We start from the raw sequence: 13,135 nt of genomic DNA, 5'->3' as shown, positions 1-13,135 counted from the left end.
AAACATTATGCCCACACATTTGCCCTCTGTGATCAGCTTACAGCCATTCTGGAAATCTTCTACATAACAGCCATTTGGATTGAAGCGAACCTGCAAACCCTGCTCAACCATTTGTCCAACAGAAACAAGATTCTTTGTAATGTTTGGGACATGAAGTACATCTGCTAAGTACTTTGATTTCCCACTCTTCGTATTTAGAGGTATGTCCCCTACATGAGCAATGGGGTGAGCTGTGTCATCTCCTGTCTGCACATAGCCTGACACATCTCGTTTGCGCATATCTCTAAACCACTCTCCACGAGACGTCATGTGATTAGAGGCACCTGAATCCACATACCAAACATCATCTTGGGTGGAATTCTCTGCAGTCATTGTATTCATTACATGCTGCATAACAAACATGCGCTCGTTTTTGCTGTCATCTGCATCTCTGCTAGTAGATAAATAGTTGCCCTGTTCTCTCTTTCTACTTGTTTTTCCCTTTGGACAGTCACGTGACATGTGACCTCTTTCACCACAAGTCCAACATTCTCTACTATCTGGAGTACGTTGCTGCCTGCTTGATCCTGCACCACGACCTCTTTGACTCCCCCTGCCTTGAGACTGGTTTCCCGTGCCACCTGTATTGTTTTGATTTGATTGACCTTCCAGAAATTGGCCCCTGCAACCCCTTGGGCCTCGACCACGACCTCTACCTCTACCTCTGTTGGAGTTAGAATAGAAGGCCTGTTCAGAATTATTTCTGCCATGAGAAGAAGATGTGTCAAGGTTCTTCTCCTCAAGAATAAGCATAGAAATCAAATCTTGGAACACGGGGATGTCGTCTCTTGTATTCATGGAAGACCTAAAATGTACATACTCATCTCCTAGACCATCCAAGCATGCACGGACAATGTCATCGTCTTCCACTGAGACTTTAATAGATCCAAGAGCCTCAATGATACTCTTGATCTTCAAAGCATAATCATTGATGGAGAGGTTGTTCCTCTTAACCTGATTTAGCTCCGACTTTAGTTGAAGCTTCTTGGCCTTGGTGTTCACCTCGAACACTCTGCCTAAGTTTCTCCATGCAATGGCGGGGGTTTCAGCATCCTGTAGATAGCCCATCATGCCATCTGTGATGCTCATAGACAGCCAATACATCACTTTGCTCTGGCCTTGTTGCCAGTCCCTCAAAGCTTTCCTTTGTTCTACTGTAGCATTTGCCTCGGGAATCTCTGGTTCCTTTTCATTGTCTCCTTCTACATAGTCCCAATAACCTTTTCCTTTTAGGAAATTTGTTATTCTGAACTTCCATGCAGGGTAGTTATTTTTCTCAAGCTTCTCAGTAACAATCTAACTGAAACCGTCAGACATCTTGAAGCACTAAGACAAAATAGCTGCAATCTGCAAAAACTTGCAAATCTGTTGAACCTGCTATCGTGGTTCCTGTAACACTTTCTACACTCAACGAGTGTCCACAATCAAGCGTTTCACAACCACTGTACTTGTACAGTAAATCTCTGTATACTGCACTTTGGAGACCTGTTCAGAAACTTGTGCGAAAAACCCCTAAAATTTTTTTGCTGCGCGAGGCACCGTTGGCATCTGGTCGTGGATTGCGAACGAAGGGATTGTGATGCTCTTGCTCTCTTAGCCTCTCTTGCCTGCACCAGGCTCTGATACCATGTAAAGAATGAGGATGCAAGAGAGCTACACAAGACAAGCACAAAGCACACAGAGATGGAAAGCTTCTTCTTCTTCTTCACAGAAAAGAGAGTACAAAATGACTAAGTGCTAAAGCTGAAAAGTAGCACATATGTACATGCGGTCACTAAGTGTGAACTCGCTAGAAGCGTACTAGGCTGGCACTATAAGTGTAGTCCAGCTGTAGAATCAATGGCAGAGATCCTTCGTGTCGGTCACCTAACGCGCCAGTGAGTAAATGCCGTAAGCGGCCAAGACCCGTAGTGGATGCCAGCTCAAGGTGTAGAGCTCGACATCTCAACATTTTGGAGACTGTTTGACAAAAATCATATACGCAGAAACTCAGCTCCTCATTGATTTATCAAAACCAGGAGAATTTACAATTGGAATAGTGCGACCACGCTCACTAGCATCTATATACATATTCTTTCCCCTGTAAGTGAAGTAAATTCTCCTTTCAGGGAACTTCATATTGGCAGCCATGCGATCAAACCATGGTGCCCCTAAGATAACATCCTCATGTTGGAGAGGAGAGATGGAAAAGTCTTCTTTGTTGACATAGCTTTGGACATGAAACCTCAACTTCCGAATCAAGGGAGTAACATAGGATTTTTGTCCCTTGAAATTTGCGTCAGTGGTTACCATATCTCCCATCTCGAAAGCTTGAATGCCCAACTTGGTGGCCAACTCCATTGATATGAAGTTGTGAGTAGAGCCAGGGTCAAACAAGATGAATGCATCATGCTCTCTTACCTTTCCCCAAGCATAGGAGAGTGATGAGCCTTTGCAATGAGCATCCTCTTTTGGAGCTTTGATGGTGGAAGCCCTAGGAGTCTCATTGAGAGTATTCTTCTTGGGGAAAGAACGATAGCCATGTCCTTGCTCCCCACACTTGAAACACTTATGGTCCTTGAAACACTTATGGTCCTTGAGAAAAGCTTCAAGCTCTTCAAGAGAGAGTTTGTTTTTACCTTTGTAAACTCCCTTCTCCTTGGACCGACTGTTGTTGTTGTTGTTGTTGTTGGAAGTGCCTTGGGAAGAATTTTGAACATTGGTTTTCCCCTTTGTATCATTTTTGTCTTTGTTCTCCATGGGCTTGACATTACGTCTAGCCCCTTGATGGAAATAGATGCGTGAAGCAACCATGGTGTCATGGATTACTTCGCTAATAGTACCAGGCCGTTGAGAGTTAATGTATTCGGCCATCTCTTCAAGTAATCCCGCACAGAATTGTTGCCTTTTCTCGGCAAAGTCTATCTTTTGAAAGACAGTAGCCTTGAGATGTAAATCCCAAAACTTGTCTACATATTTGTGGATAGACTCATGGGAGACAGACTTCAAGCTACGCCATTCGGTAAGCACTTTGTCCTTTGCATCGCTTGCAAGGAATTTCTTCATAATGGAAACTCGTAGAGTTTTCCATGTCTGTGGGGCTTCACCATTGCCACGAAGGCTAGCCCACCATTGACGAGCTGATTTTTGGAAGTGCATAGCTGCATGGTGTAGCTTGGAGGACTCTTTGAAGCCCTCGTCTCCAAAGGCCGCATCAAATTGCTGGATGAAGGCCAACACTTTTTCGGTAGTACCAAAGGTGCCATCATAGGTGAGAAAAAGATACTCTTTCCTTCCTCCTTGAACTTCTTTAGCTTTTGTGACCTTCGCCATGCAGGAAATGATTTGTGATGTCCTCCCCTCTTGTATTCTCTAGGAGAATAGCCATAACTTTCTTCATAAGAGGAGGAAGGTGAAGAAGAAGGAGAAGAGGGTGACCTCTTCCTAGCCCTTTTCTTCCTTTGTTTCCTCTCTTGCCTTTTAGAGTGATGAGGAGAAGGACTATGTGTTGATCTTTTCCTCTTGGGAGGAGTGGGCGATCGTCTAGACCGCCGTCTTTGTGGAGTCACATCTTCAGAGGAACTTAAACTTTCATTGCTTTCTTGCTCTTTGGATTCCTCCTCTTGAATGGGAGAGAGTCTTCTTTTGGGGGTCTCTTCAAGAGGCCTCCTAAGCTCTCTCTCCTCTTGGAGAGGAAGGGAAATTCCATAAGCACGAAGTTGTTGAGTAACTTCGGCTTGCAAACCAGGGTTGCCCATAGCTTGCTGCAACCTAGTGATGAGATAATTTACAAACATGGGAGCATCATCATTAGCACCTTCATGTGCAAAATCAAAGCTATCAATGTTCATTCTACTCTCTTGATTATTGTCAGCCATGTACTTAGTGTATTCTTTGGCAATTCAAAACCTTAGTTGCCACTCCTCTTAGCCTTTGAAAATCGGCTCTTAAGTATCTACACCCACGGCTCGAAGTGGTTAATTATAGAGAGTAGAGGAGTAGGTCTAACATAGCAGAGTTGCCGAGGGCTAGCTCCTTTCGGACTTCTTATGGCTCAATAATGGTAAAGCCGTAGGCAAGTCTAAAAAGACTCCATTATTAAGTCCAAAGCTCTCGCGATGTGCAACATCCCCCACATAGTGGGCTCAACAAAACCGATAATAGATCCTAGTTCCACTGACCCTATTATAATTAACAACATCAACCATTTATAGGCTACTTAAGGACCTCTCTTCTTAAGCAAGAAAAGAGAAACCAAATGCTCTAATACCAATGTAATGGAATTGGCCTATTTAACTTGAGAGTAGCAGAAATTAATGAGAGTACTTTTGAGAAATGACTTTGTGAGTATAGCGGGTGAACATAATTGAAGCAATTAGTTAACTTGGCATGAACAATACTTTTGCAAGAGAGAAAATTTAGAGAACATGACAACAGTTGAGGATCGGATTTATGTGGAGCCGGTCCCCCTCCAATAGGCATATGTATTATGATTTCTCCCATTAAGAGAGACTTGTTACAATACAATCTTTGTGCTCCTTGTAACCTAGGTGATGCAATGAAGATAGAAAGCTTCATGCATCACAAGAATAACATAAACTTAAAGAAAGCTTTAACTATCCCAAGCCTCAGTCCCAAGACCGCAAACACCTTCGAAGGTGGAGAGAGCTAGCAGGGAATGATGTAGGGAAGAGGAAGAAGAAACATTTCATAGCAGAAAGAATCAGATCCTCACTTATCATAACTCTTCTTGCTAGCATACATAATAGCATAGTAATGAAGAAGAAGGAGATGGCAAGCTTAAGCATCGAAGCATGGCTCTTGGTTGGATTCGCACTCCATAGCCAAGAGTGTTGGTGTAGGCTCTCATCCTCTACATGCTTGGAAAAGGAGAGGGAGCTTGTGTGGGTGAGTATACCTTCTAAGAAACCCCCTAGCTTGGTTGGGTCGACCCCCCTTGTAGCTCATGCGTGAAGCTCATTGGACCCCTCCAGGCCTAGCCAATCACAAGCAGGAGGCATTACAAGCAGCAAGGGTAGCCTTGAGACAAGTGTCCCCCTTTCCCCTTTGAGAGAGAGAACTTGATAAATGCAAAATCAATTAATTAAATATCCTAAATTATCATTGGACCCCTTGGGTGGCAAACCAATAGGCTTCAGGCACACCATGAGGGCAACATGAGGAGGAACTTGACAAGTGTCCCTTCTGCTTTCTTTCTACCATTCATGCCTTATGTGAGTGTGTGGGTGTTCTCTCTCACCCCCCTCATGTAGGGCTCACCCCCTCCTTGTAGGGATTGAATATTTGACTTTTTGACACCTCAAGCCCCTCATGCATAGGCCTAGTTCCCACCACAAGCTTGGCCCTTAAGCACTTTAAGCTTGGGTTGGGTTCTCACCTCAAGTGCAACGCTAGCATCTCAAGCATGTCAAGCACCTCAAGCATCTCAATCATCAAGCACCTCAAGCATCTCAAGCACCTCAATCATCAAGCACCTCAAGCACCTAAGTCACCAAGCATGACAAGCAGGACTAGCACCTCGAGCTAGGTCAGTTTCCCGCCTCAAGCTCAGCCCTAGCTTACCTAAGGTCAAAGGACTTTTACACACATTATTGGAGGTCTTCAATGAAGCTAACCCTGAGGTATTATGCTCCATTGCTTAGCCTTGCTCTTTGATAGACCATCTCTCATTTGGTCCCCTTTACCATTGGCCCCGTGTTGAGATAGATCTATAAGCACATGTCTATATGTTAACACTTGTTCCCGTTTATTCTCCCACATTAGGTGATCAGTTTAATATGAGAAAATCATTTGGGTTGGTTTGTTAGCAGCGGGACACACCCTATGGAGCTCGACGGAATGTTATTTTTTGTAATTATTCATTTATTGAGAAAAACCGACATTTCACCTTTGTAAATATTGGGACTTATAGAAGTTTCCAGATTGTATCCCATTTTTGACATTTAGATTGAGTAGATGGCTAAATTGGAACATTAGGGTTTGAGATTGTAAGGAATTTATACCACTTTTGACCTTAATGAGAAAAACCTTTGTCATTTTAAAAAAGTTATGTCTATGAGTGAGCGTACTGTGTACGAGAGAGTGTGAGAGTTTCATCTTGACGCTACGTGTACACCGGTGGTCGGAATCGAGTGCGGAGAAGTGCAACGTGTTGCCTCCGACGAGAGCTACGCGCCGATACCGACATTGCGGGTGTACGGTCTGGTTTTGCGAGCTCGACCTACGAGCTTCATCTGGTGATTCGGTGAGCATACGTTATCCGATTTCGCATTTCAGCATATCCACGCGTTCGCATTGAGTAGAGCTACACATTAGGCACTTTAGTTTTTCGAAACGACGACCTGCAAATTTCAACCAAACATCCTACGTGATTTTGCACCAGGTGTTTAGGGTTGGGATTTTGGTTCATAGGCCTTAGGGAGGGCGACCTATTGGTGTTAGTAGGGTCTCCTTCAAGTTCTGTGACGTTTTGAGAATGTTTGATAGGTATTCGGCTCTTGAAAGCGTTGTAAGATATCTCCTCTTATGCACTCCTGAAGGCTATAGCTTAGACATTGGGTAGAGACCTCTGTAGGAATTAGTCGAGAGTCGGTCGAGTGTAGGTTGACACCCTATGCTTGCTTCCACGCGCCTGCGGGTGGAGCTTCGTCCTTAGCTGATAAATCTTGTTAGGTGAGTTCTCGCTGTGCTGACGTCCGTCGCGGCGTATCCGCCAACATTGGCGCCGCTGCCGGGGACGAAAACCCTAGGTAGGTGACCGAGACTAGTCCTTGAGGATAGGGATTCTCTGGCTTGCCAGAGTCTCGTTTTACATTTAGATAGGATCAGAGGGTGGAGGACTCTCTAGATCTTAGAGGGAGTCTAGGAAGCGTGTGGCCTAGATTCTTCGACTTAGGTAGACTTAGGTAGTTTTAGGTATTAGTTGAGTTGTGGTGTAGAGAGTAGGAGTTGGAGTGGTAGAAGCGGTGAAAGGAGAGCTTGAGAGACCGGAGAGGCCAGGAAGCAACCAAAACACCATTATCACCATTTTACATGATGAGTAGGAGTAGGGTAAGTAGGACATCATGATTTATAATCTAGAGCACTTCATGCATGTTATACTTGTTGTTAGGTTCATCACAAGGTTGTAAAAGACGCAAAAGAGTGGTTGAAAGCTGAAGTGAAGTTCAAAAGTTGTTGTGAGTGTTTCTTAAAGCTGTAGAGCATCAAGAGCATTTCTGTCAGGAAAAAATTACATTTTAAGCCAGGAGACATCCTACGCGTAGGATGTATACAAGCTGATCTGGTGGAAATTTTGAAATTTTGAGTTGACCAGTGTGTTCAAAAGGTAGGGTTTATCCCATTTTCACCTGGAAAGTGGAAATTTGACCATATCTTGACAGGATAAAGCCAGATAGACAGAAATTGCCAGACATCCTACCCAAATTGTGCCAAGGCATTATTTTAAGACCAAAACCATAGGATGGCTGCATGGGCATGATCTGCATGATTTATTGAGTGCCTGAGAAGGGTTTCATCTCAATTGGGTGAGAAAATTGGGTTCTAAGCAGACTTTTTCATTTTTGATTGAAAAGGGCTAGAATAGCTAAAATTGGGGTATTTTGAAATCCAAAACCAAAATCTAAGCATAGCATTGGGTTGTTGACATCAAGGGGAAGCTGTGGCTCAAGTTTGGGATCAAACAGGCCAGATAGACATCCTACACGTAGGATGTGTTTTGTGTGATTTGGCACTCCAAACCCAGCTTTGAGCATACCAAAGTGATCAGCACCTTAGGGAGAGTATGTGCTTTGAATTTGAAGCCATTTTGAGCAGTTAGACATGCTACGCGTAGAATGTCTAATGCATGAAATTGAAGCAAGAAACTGGTGACTGTAGGCATAGTAGGGTGTTGTATAGCCTGAGGCAAGCCTCCTAGTCAATTTTGGTCCAAATTGGAGTTGATTTGACTGGTCAGACCAACATCAGGCTGCTAGAACATATTTTTGATCCATTGACCAACTTATAGGTGTCCAAATCAAAAAATAAAAAGAGTTGTGGACTCAGCACATCAAGGGGAGTCTATAGTGCAAAAAGCAGGCAAAACAGAGCAGGAGACATCCTACGCGTAGGATATCTTCAGCGGCTTAGTGAAGTGAAAAGATGACTGAAGATATAGGGTGATGTTCCAATTGACTTAAGAGTTCCAGAACTTCTTTCAGAAGTGAATTTGGACCTTGTTTGATCTATTGACAGAGCAAAGACGGAATTAAGACTTTCTAGGTAAATTGATCAACATCCGAGGAAAGTACAATTCCAAATTAACAAACCTAATCCAGAACATCAGAAGTGTATAAAATACAGTAGTGGTTGAGGTTAACCCTTCAATTATACCAATCAGTACTAAGACCACCTCTAGCGGTTAAATGCTTTGATTCTATTGCCGAAATTAAACGCTTGTGTACAGGTATATCCAGCGGCAAAGCAAGAAGTTGTGCGGAAACTGATTCTTTTCCAGGTGAGTGGTTGGATTTGTGATAAATTGCATTGCTAAGTTTGATGAATTTACGATCAGGAAGACACATTCTTAGAGATCAAAAGGTGGCAGGTGATTAGGGTAGCTTAGTATCCCCCGAAGACAGTGTAACTCAGGCAAGGCTAGATCCACTAGCACCGATTATTGAGGAGGGTAGTGATACTGACACTTCATCAGATAAGTCCTTCTTCATTATGGGTAGTCAACAGCCAGGAGGTTTCTCCAATGAAGGACCAATGCCAGGAGGAAGCACCTCCCTAAATCCTTTGTACGATTCCAAGTTCACTATAATCTTCTTAGAAGGAACAAACTCGAGGGGAGTCCTAGTTTATTCTGACTATCGAGGACCCAAGTGTATTTGTATTGAAGAAAGGCCTGCTCAGAGACTGGAGATAATTCGAGTTTATGATGATGGAGATAGATTCCGAGACAAAAAGGGGAACCACTATCTGATAGTTAGTAACCCTGAGGATTACAACAGATATGGAGATAACGTGGCAAAAGGAAAAATGGTTTCAGAAACTCAAGAACCACCTCCAAACATTGATCGACTCGGAGCTCTTTTTATGTATGATAAGAAAACAACCACGGTCTCAACCTATAATGAGAATGTGGGGATTTACAAGCATGAGAGCGAGGGAATAGTCTCTTACTTTCATTGCAAAGAACCCTACCCAAACGAATTAAGCAAAGACAAGGTTCTTTACTTATTCTCTTATGAAAGTGCTATAGGGAAGGATATTGTTTTTGTTGATAGGTACGGGCGAGAATACGAACGTATTCTTCCAGAGGAGGAAGAAAAGGCAACAGTTCCAGAAGAATCAACATATGCCCCCGAAGAAATGCCAAGAGCCACCTACACCCCTAGCAAGTCGACAAATCCATTTTCAGAAGAGTACAACGCGACCTCACATTCTACTTGACAGCAGACGTTTAACTACCAGAACCACCCAGCAACCCAACAATCATTGCAGGCATGGCTTAGACAGAGTGCAACATTAGAACAAGACCGAAAGCGAGATGGTTATCCAGCCGAACGAGGACTGAGGGATTTACAAGAACCACCACTCTATTCACGGTATCAAGGCGAGAGTAAGCCAAAAACTCAAGGGTCAACAGAGCCTGGACGACCACCCATAGAACGAGTTCGAAGAGATGAACCATCTCTGGCAAGAACTGTTAGAAATTATGGCCTAGGAGCACCACTGGGAGAGGAACCCGCCCACTACCGAAGGCCAGAGGAGGTATATCGATTAGGATGAGGAGATCCAATGATGCGATTTGTAGACCATCGTAGAATTAGACCTTCTCAGATGCAAAAATGGGTAAAGAAGAAATACACGAGAAACAGAGATCCTAGGGATCATGTAGCAGCCTTTGTGCGTGTAATAAGAGTTGAAGAGGTGTTAGACTTCCCTACCCAATTTGCAGGGTTTGGACTAACCCTAGAGGAGGATGCTACTACTTGGTTTGACTCTATGGAGCGTAGAGACTTTGAGTCTATGGAGGAGGTGTTTGACGAGTTTATTGAGGAATTCTCACAAAGGGGGATAGCTCATAATACAGTCTCACAAATCCATAAATTCAAATAGAAAGAAGGGGAGTCTGTGCGAAAGGCAGCCCTACGACTGAAAAGACATGTTAAGTTCTGCCCTGTGGAAGAACTGCCAACTCAGTCCAGACTTATGCTTATATTTATTCAAGGACTAAGGAATGCAGATCCCCAGAAGGACTTACATATAAAGAGGAGCACGATGTTAAATGAGTTAACTAAGGAGGCTCTTTACCTTGTAGATAATTGCGCGGTCTACAAGTAGGGTGAATTCAAGGATCATGATGACGATTCATCCTCACAACAAAGTGGAAGAAAGTCCACTAAGACAGCACCGAAAGGAGAAGTAGTTGTAAGCCAGGAGCAACTGGTAGAGGAAGTGCTAAAAAAGATTAACCTGTATGCCAAACCTCAGGCTAAACATCCAAAGTGGTGTGCTATTGAACAAAAATAGATAAACCATGGGACGGAGGAATGTTATTATAACAAGGGATATGTGAGAGAGAGATCTTATGCTCCCCAGGCTCAGGTAGCATCTCCTCAACTTCCACCGATGCCTAGGTATCAAGCAAGCAACCTACCAGGACCTGTAGGTGTAGAAAGACCACAACCAGTGTTGGGGCACCAACCACCCCTACCAGGATTACGACCAGTCGGCATAAGATACACACCAACCGTAGCCGAACCAAAAGAGAAGGCTTTGGTGCCTATGCATGCATATTACAAAGATCCCAATGGATATGCTGCAAATCTTATCTATTATCCACTGGTAGAATCCCTGATGCGAGAACCATGGAGCATGATAGGAAGTGCACGACTACCAACAGTTGCACAGGTAGCAGGAGAAGGAAGATATAGCTTGGATGAAGGAACATTGTTGTTCATAGCCAATGGAGGCATGGGAGGGCAGAGACATGCATACCAACAAAGAGGAGCTCAAGGAGCACCTCAACAACCTAAGGGACCCTGCTACAAGTGTGGTGGAGACCATTGACTAAGAGATTGTCCTCATGATGAAATCATTAGAGCCAACGCATATTGCACCGAATGCGGAGTTACTCATTTGATTCTTGATTGCCCTAAGAACACGAGAAAGGGAGCAAAAACTACCTTGAACATGCTGGAAGCAGTGCCTTCTAGTGGGAGGGTCAGAAAACGAGACAGTGATACCTATTCAGGCAGTAACACGAGCCCAAGCTCAAAGAATGACGAATGAACCCATAATTGAAGAGCCAAAAACCGATGCCCCAAGTTCAGAAATGAAAAATCAAAGAAGCACTTTGAAAGCTAGAAAGGCGCATATGAAAGCCACGAGAGAATGAGAGCAAAAATGGCTCTATCCAAGGAGTTAAAACACACGAAAGATAGATTAGAGCAGTTAGAAGATCTAGCTAGTCTAAGCTCACACACTGCGGCAACCATAGCACCCAAGGAAATAGCAGAACCCAAAAGTGCAGGATCAAGAGGATCAGTATTGGCAAAAAAGGTAAATGAGCAGTTAGATACACTTTTGAAAGCTTACGAAGCCAGACTCAAAAACAACCAAACCCAAGAGCAAAGATGGATGACTTATCTATATGATGAAATAGAAAAACAGAGGTTAGAAATGTGTCAAAAGATGATTGAAATAACTCAATCCTTGATAGAAAACCCGCTTGGTAAATCTGCAAGTTGGCATGAAGTACCAGCTCCAACCCCTATCAAACCAACTTTAGAGAAACAAGTAGACATAAAGGAGAGACTTACGACTACCTCGGAGTCTAGGAGAGAACCTATCATAGTGCCAAATACAACAGATGAGACAAGTGATGGGTTTCAACCTAAAACATTGGTAGAAATGGGTAAGGATTGTAATGGTCTAGATGACCTGTGGACGTAAAACCGTGATGCCAACGAAGCTAACCGGGTGAGTTACCACATGAATAGTACGAGAAAAGAGAAAAATGAGATCTTACCTCCTATTGAATAATTTGAGGCAAGATCACAAATGAACTTTGATATACACTCACAAGGGGGAGACTAGGGATCAATTAGTTCGGGGCACAGCCAACCAGACTCGCTAAAAACTCTACCCTCTTACCTAGGGGAGTATGAAGCCAAGTCTGAGGTGAGAGCAATCTCATCTCAAAGACTTTCTTCTAACAGAGTGATGGATTCACAAGGGTTGATTGAGTTATTGTCCACCCCGGTGGCATGCATAATCACATTAGCCGAACTCCTAAAGATACGACCAAACATGTGGACCACCGTAGGAAAATGCTTAGAAAAATTTGGAGTAAAAGACCCCACCTCGAAGCTCCAAGAAGGGATCAGAGAATTGGAAAAGCCTCAACTACACACTATGCCAGTACCTTTAAACAAGGTTGGAGAGTATTGCGAGGGAGAAGATGGAAACACCACGCTACCAGTAGAATTCCAAGGAGTAGTTTCCAAAGCTATTCTTGACAGTGGAGTAGGAGTCGCTATCGTCACCAAGAAAATCTGAAAAAAATGAGGAAAACCGGATTTGAGAGCTACCAGAATGAAATTGTAATTGGCAGATGGGTTCATGGAAAAGCCTCTAGGACTCTTAGAAAAGTTATTGTCACCTCATACGGAATCGAGTATGAGCATACATTTGCAATAGTCGATTTCGACAAAAAGAACAATTACGAGATCATCTTGGGAAGACCATTCATGAGACAATTACATTAGGAGAAATATGAACATTGCATGGGCCTTGTAAGGAATCCTAATTTTTAGGGATTAAAGCTAATGTTGTGTGGGGTTTAGGGGGCAAGGGCATTGAAGAAGATAGTTTTGAGTAGGCTTTTCTAGCCTTTTTTTTAGACAAATGTAGGATGTGGACCTAAAGGGTTACTTTCTCTCTCTAGCTTTTTTTAAAGTGAAGGAAGCATAGGGGTGTGTCCACATCAGCAAAAACGTGGGTCACAAAGAGACAAATTTGACTTTTTTATTAAAAAAATCATTTTTATTTGTTTCTAACTTAAAACTCCCTCCCAACATATATATATATATATATATATTCA

At 43.2% G+C, this 13,135-nt stretch overlaps 1 pseudogene; it reads left to right on the top strand.

Moving 5' to 3' along the window:
- The first annotated feature begins 9,063 nt into the window (after window positions 1-9,063).
- The window catches only part of LOC147440441 (uncharacterized), a 29,261-nt pseudogene continuing 25,189 nt past the window's right edge, over window positions 9,064-13,135 (top strand).

This window comes from Adiantum capillus-veneris, chromosome 15 (genome assembly GCF_014529385.1).
Source record: "Adiantum capillus-veneris isolate H3 chromosome 15, ASM1452938v2, whole genome shotgun sequence".
Classification (NCBI taxonomy): Eukaryota; Viridiplantae; Streptophyta; class Polypodiopsida; order Polypodiales; family Pteridaceae; genus Adiantum; species Adiantum capillus-veneris.
Note: the sequence above shows the minus strand (reverse complement) of the source record. Positions and strands in the feature narration are given on the sequence as shown.